This window comes from Nanorana parkeri, unplaced genomic scaffold (assembly GCF_000935625.1).
Source record: "Nanorana parkeri isolate BGI_ZX_2015 unplaced genomic scaffold, ASM93562v1 scaffold114, whole genome shotgun sequence".
Classification (NCBI taxonomy): domain Eukaryota; kingdom Metazoa; phylum Chordata; class Amphibia; order Anura; family Dicroglossidae; genus Nanorana; species Nanorana parkeri.
In genome coordinates, this window is record NW_017306382.1 from 2,042,791 (window position 1) to 2,049,346 (window position 6,556).

At 47.7% G+C, this 6,556-nt stretch overlaps 1 protein-coding gene across 1 annotated transcript in view; it reads left to right on the forward strand.

The window, feature by feature from the left end:
• Positions 1–6,462: 6,462 nt before the first annotated feature.
• RELT (RELT tumor necrosis factor receptor) overlaps positions 6,463–6,556 on the forward strand; it is a 54,515-nt gene continuing 54,421 nt past the window's right edge. Inside the window, exon 1 of the mRNA XM_018553251.1 lies at positions 6,463–6,512. The gene's annotated coding sequence lies outside the window, so the exon portion shown is untranslated. The remainder of the gene's footprint in view (positions 6,513–6,556) is intronic.

Below are 6,556 nucleotides of genomic sequence, written 5' to 3' on the forward strand. Positions count from 1 at the left end.
AGTTGCTACGACTGCCATTTTACTCCAGTACTTGTCTTTTTATTTTTTGTCACTGTGGATTCTTTGTAAATAAAGTTCACTTGTGTTGAATCGTACATATTGTGTCCGAGTTGTTTGTTCCTGTACAGCGCAAGCAACAAAGTAACACATTTTAAATAAATGAAGACGCAGATTCACACTGGAATCGGCCGGCACGTACAGCTCCATGCTGCCTGCACAGGCCGCTCCCGGGATGGAAAGGTGCTGCGTGTGATTAGTATGCCAACCTGGGAACTACAGACCAGTCAGTCTATCATCAATAGTATGTAAACTGTTAGGCCTGGTTCACACCTGGGCGTTTTACAGCGCGTTCCTACTATTGGCAGCATGTGTGATTATATCCGAGCATGGCGGACAGCTGCGCCCGCTGTCAGCCTGCCATTGCTTTGTACAGACTGAATGGCCGTCCAGAACCACCTGAGACTCCTGACACATGATTCCACAGCCAGAGCTAGGCCATCTCGGCACTCCAGCTGTTGGCACAAATCCCATAAGGCATTGCAAGACTCTAAGCCCTCGTTCACACCTGAACGTTTTGTAGCACGTTCTACGCTCGACGAACGCTCGACAAAACGCTCAAAAATATAAATTCCATTGTATTCAATGGTCTCGTTCCCACCTTGGCGTATTTCCGCCCGTCCCTAACGCGCTACAAAACGGCCCACGCCTGAAAAGGTAGAGGTACTACTTTGGGCCGTTTTGTTGCGCGTTTCCATTGGGATACAGCTAAGTAGCCTTCGGAAACGCGCGACGGTCGCGCGACTTTTTTACCGCGAATCGCGGTAAAAAAACGCGCGCCGGTCGCGTGACAGACGCGCATATGCAATACGCCTAGGTGTGAACGAGACCTAAGACTCTGCCAGCCATAGACATGACCCCCCGGAGGCATGATGTGTGTGAATGAGACCCGACTCTTTCACCGAGTCTCAGCTGTTCCCTGCGTAATGATACATCAGCACACATAACATCCTCCCCATAACAGGACAGCCATAATGATATGTTTTCCCCGAAGTCATTCACCACAAACCTGTCTGCACAATAGGGATCATTTCTTCTTCATATCGACATAACAGAATATAATCCGCGTACACAATGCAGAAAAACATGCGGAGGACTGGAAGACAAAATATTTTTGGGGAGGATTGGAGTGTGGTCAGAGGCTGGAGGCTGTTTATCTGTATATCTGTGACCACTGCGGGTCAGGAAGATGAAATGCTGCGAAAACATCATTTCTGACAATCAACAAATTATTATCGGAAGACAAATAAGGAGAACGGATAACATTGTAACAAGTCTTAAAGTGCAACTCGGGGCAAAAGGTTTTTCTTAGTGTTGGATACGGTGGAAAGAGATTACTTCTATTGCTGTCTGTGTCCCCCGTTACTCTGTTGCTCCTAGTGACCGCACACCTGGGCAATCCGTGAACGAACGGCGACAGTGCATGAAACCGCGCGAATCCCCATGTGGTCATGGAATCGTGCACAACCGCGGATTGCGCTTGCGATGCCTTTAACCGCTTGAAGAGAAGGTGTTTACACCCCCTTCCTGCCCAGGCCATTTTTCAGTATTCAGCGCTGCGGTACTTTGACGTTTATTCCGTCACGCAACGCCGTACTGAAATGAATTTTATACCATTTTTTAGGGACACATAGAGCTTTCTTTTGGGGGTATTTCATCACCACTGCGGTTTTTATTTTTTACTATATGTCGGAAAAATTACTGAAAATGTTGAAATTTTTATTTTTTAACATTATGTTATAAAACATTTATTATTACCCAATTTTTGGTAAAATATAAAAGACGGGATCACGTCGGGTAAATAGACACCAAACATGTCGAGCTTAAAAATTGCGTGCACCCGCGGAATCGCAAAAAAACTACCCTCCCCAAAATTGACCATAGGCGACGCTTTAAAAGCTTTTACCGCTCATCAGTTTAGTGTTATCAGTGATTGATGGCCCTAGAATTATTGCTCTCACTGCGACGTTTGCGGCGATATGTAACATGTGCGGGCATAATGGGCGCAATCGTTGTTTTCGCAGGTATGCGCACCTGACGCATGTTTGCACGCGTGTATGTACGGGTGGGGACTTTTTAAAAAATTGTTTTTTTTAATTCTTGTTTATGTGTAACTTTCAATTATTTTTTTGGAAAACTTTAATTTTTTTTCCTATTTCTTTTTCAACTTAACTTTATTGCTATCACAGAGGGGGCTAAGAAAGCCCCTTCTGTGATAGCAAAATATGTGACAGGTCCTCTTTATAGAGACATCAGCAGTCTCCAAGACCCCTAATGTCACCTAGGACCCCCCTGAAGAAGCTGATGAAGCAGAGATCTGCTCCATCAGCTTCTTTCCAGCGTCTGAAGCTGGAGAGTGACGCGAGAATGCGGAAGTGATGTAATATACAACACTTCCGCATTCTGACAGCGGAGAGGGGACCGGAGGGAGCTCGTGTACCGACCTCCCTCTGATCCCGTCAGAGAAGCATTATGCTGGCCCTGGGCTCGCCCCGGGCACAGCGCAGCCCGGGATCAGCGTGACAACGGGAGGGGGCATGGAGGGAGGGGGGGGGAGGGGGACACGGGGCGGCAGCTCATACAAGTGATCCGCCGGCTTTATAGCTGGCGGATCGCTTGTATGTTAACAGGCATCGCTGCCTGTGTTTAAATCGTCGGTATTTCCCGTTCCCGCACAGCGCGCGCAAGTGGGCGTGGCCGAGGGGACGTCTAAAGACGCCCGCTCAGATCTAGAGAGCTCCCGGCTGTTTTTTTCCATGTGTGCAATCACAGTAGAAAAAGCCGTGTGGTGCGCGTTGTGGAAAAAGGTACACGTACCTTTTTTTTAGCGATTGCTGCGCAAATATAACCCCATTGAAATCAATGGGACCGTGTGGCAAACGCTGTACGCGATCCTGGGATCGCCCAAGTGTGAACCTGGCCTAAAAGTGAAATAAAATCCCAAATTCTGGGTTGTCACCAGAACAGAAAGAGATGGGAAATCTTCCAATGGTGACCTCTACGGACTTCACTCACTTTGGAGGGATTTTCTCTCACTTTCTGTTGCAGATAACGAACAGGAAGTGAAGGGAAAGCTCCCTAATGGGACTCAGATGGTAAATAAATAAAAAAAACTGTCAGGGGTTATAACCCTCCCTTACTCTATCCAACATATAAAAAAGTTTTGCCTTCAGTTCTACATGAAAGTGACCCAGTACAATGTCCACACAGGACACTGCAACAAAGTCACACAGGGCCTAATTCATACTTGTGACAGGGTGCACTACAACACAACACATGCTCCTGCACTGCATGCTAACGCACATGCTCTATGTGTGGCGCCTTGTGTTGCCATTCACTGTGGATGTACCCCAACACATTGTAACGTAGAGCCCAAGGCACCACAACGTTCAACGTATGTTACCGTATGCTGCAACATGTGTTAATGTGTGCGTACGTTCCCAAGGCACCACAAAGTTCAACCTATGTTACCGTGTGCTGCAACATGTGTTAATGTGTGCGTACGTTCCCAAGGCACCACACCATTCAACGTATGTTACCGTGTGCTGCAACATGTGTTAATGTGTGCGTTACTGCACTACAACGGAAGACTTAAAGGAGAACTATGGGGTCAGGGCTTTTCCCCATAGTTCTCCTTATGATAACGGGAGGACACAAACTAGCCTCCTCCCGTCACCCTAAGCTCAGTATATTGTGAGCTGTAGCTCGCGGTATATTGAGACGCCGCAGCTGAAGCGGATCCCGACAATTATGTCTGGATCCGCCTAGCTGCGTGAGTGACAGCTGGCTCTGCCTATCTAGAGCCAGAGCCAGCTGTACCCGCTCCCTCCCCCGTCCGTTCCGCCAGTCAGCACTGGAGGATCGGAACGGGGAGGATCCAGTCTCTCCCCTGTCACCGCAGAGAGCCGTGACAACGCCGGTATGTGTTCGCTCACTTCCCGATCTACTGAGCCGACCTGTGACAGTCTCATTGTCACAGGTCGGCTAGAACTATGAGGTGAGTGAAAAGCACTCACCTCATTGTTTTCCTTTAAGTGTGAATGGACCTTGCCAGCAGTCACCCCAGACTTATACAAATGTCTGAGAATTGTGTGGAGTCTCTTGTTTTTGTAGGAATAATCTAAGTCCCACCACACACCAGACCGAAATCCCCAAAATCATAAAATGGGAGCTGGTATGACCAGCAGATGGCGCCATGTAAATCCAAGTATTGCAAGAAGTCACCCGCACTCCAAGGTCCATAGTGACACTATGTTGCCTGATGGAGGGACCATTGACGGTTCTGGAATGTTGTTGTCTACTAGTGTAGCCAGGTTGTTTAGGCATTTCCACGTTGGACCTTGGAGTGTGGTGACTTCCTGTAATACTTGTGGGATGCCCGCTCTTCTTATGGAGAGAAGAAAACAATATGTTCTTCCCTCTGAAATCTATTTGTTGGTGATTTTAGCTGATCTAACTCCTCAAAAAGAAAACTTTTCCTGTCAGATTGTTACCGGTTTTCTTATAAATATATTTACTTTTTTTTTTTACCCGTGCACCCGGAGATTTGGTCATTTGTAGGTCAGGGAATGACCACCAGTATAACGGGGCCCTTCTTCTCTTCCCCACTGACCTCCACTGCTCCAATGTAATGGCACACTCCTTTTCTGACCACCAATATATGAGGGTCCTTCCCCACTGATCCCCAATGCAAGGGAAACAAAACAAATGACAAACGCACTCAACAATTTGTCACCAACTATACAGTGGATACACGTCTTTCTGCAGAAGACGTGTATCCAAACCTCTGTTATTAACCTTTGTGGTGAGACAAGTTTTTTTACATGCTGACTTGTGAGTGTGCCATGATGCCTTTCTACTGCCCAATGTAAGGGACACTTCTTCACTGACCACCAATTTAAGGGCACACTCCTTTTCTGACCACCAATATATGAGGGTCCTTCCCCACTGACCTCCAATGTAAGGCCACACTCCTTTTCTGACCACCAATATATGAGGGTCCTTCCCCACTGACCTCCAATGTAAGAGCACACTCCTTTTCTGACCACCAATATATGAGGGTCCTTCCCCACTGACCTCCAATGTAAGAGCACACTCCTTTTCTGACCACCAATATATGAGGGGCCCTAGAGTGGCCACCAGTATAAGAAGCATCAAAACCAACCACCAATGTAAGAGGTTTCCCCTCCACTGGCCACAAATTTAAGCGGCACTTTATTGAACTTTAACGTGAATAACATCTTACATCGGTGGTCAGTGTAATGTCCCTTTACATCGGTGGTCAGTGTAATGTCCCTTTACATCGGTGGTCAGTGTAATGTCCCTTTACATCGGTGGTCAGTGTAATGTCCCTTTACATCGGTGGTCAGTGTAATGTCCCTTTACATCGGTGGTCAGTGTAATGTCCCTTTACGTCGGTGGTCAGTGTAATGTCCCTTTACATCGGTGGTCAGTGTAATGTCCCTTTACATCGGTGGTCAGTGCAATGCCCCTTTACGTCGGTGGTCAGTGTAATGTCCCTTTACATCGGTGGTCAGTGCAATGCCCCTTTCTCCTGTGACCACCATTGTAAGGGGATTCTTCTTCACTGACCTCTGATCTTTTTTTTTTTTTCATATCTCTATAGGTTGAACTCCATGGACATGTGTCTTTTTTCAACCTGACTAACTATGTAACTTTGTGACCACCAATGTAAGGGGATTCTTTTTCTCTGACCACCAATGTAAGGGGGTTCTTCTTCTCTGACCACCAACGTAAGGGGATTCTTCTTCTCTGACCACCAATGTAAGGGGGTTCTTCTTCTCTGACCACCAACGTTAGGGGATTCTTCTTCTCTGACCACCAATGTAAGGGGATTCTTCTTCTCAGACCACCAATGTAAGGGGATTCTTCTTCTCCGACCACCAATGTAAGGGGATTCTTCTTCTCCGACCACCAATGTAAGGGGGGTCTTCTTCTCTGACCACCAATGTAAGGGGATTCTTCTTGTCTGACCACCAATTCTTATTTTCTGACCTGCAAAGTGAGTGGGTTCCCCTTCTCTGACCACCATTGTAAGGGGGTTCTTCTTCTCTGACCACCAATGTAAGGGGGGTCTTCTTCTCCGACCACCAATGCATGGGGATTCTTCTTCTCTGACCACCAATTCTTCTTTTCTGACCTCCAAAGTGAGGGGGTTCCCCTTCTCTGACCACCATTGTAAGGGGGTTCTTCTTCTCTGACTACCAAAGTGAGGGGATTCCTCTTCTCTGACCACCGACGTAAACGGGTTCTTCTCGAATTACCGTAACCGCTGGGAGTGCAGTGAGCCTTTTCGGCCGCTAGATGGCACAGGCCATCTAGCGGCCCCCTAGATGGCCTGCGGTAAAGGGGCGGGCTGAGGTGATATAGAAGCTGATCGCTGCGCTGAGCTCACACGCGGTACCGGTGGCTCTCGGTGCGGACACTCTGTACAGGTGAGGAGGGGGGAACACCGGGACAGGACCGAAACTTGGGGCCC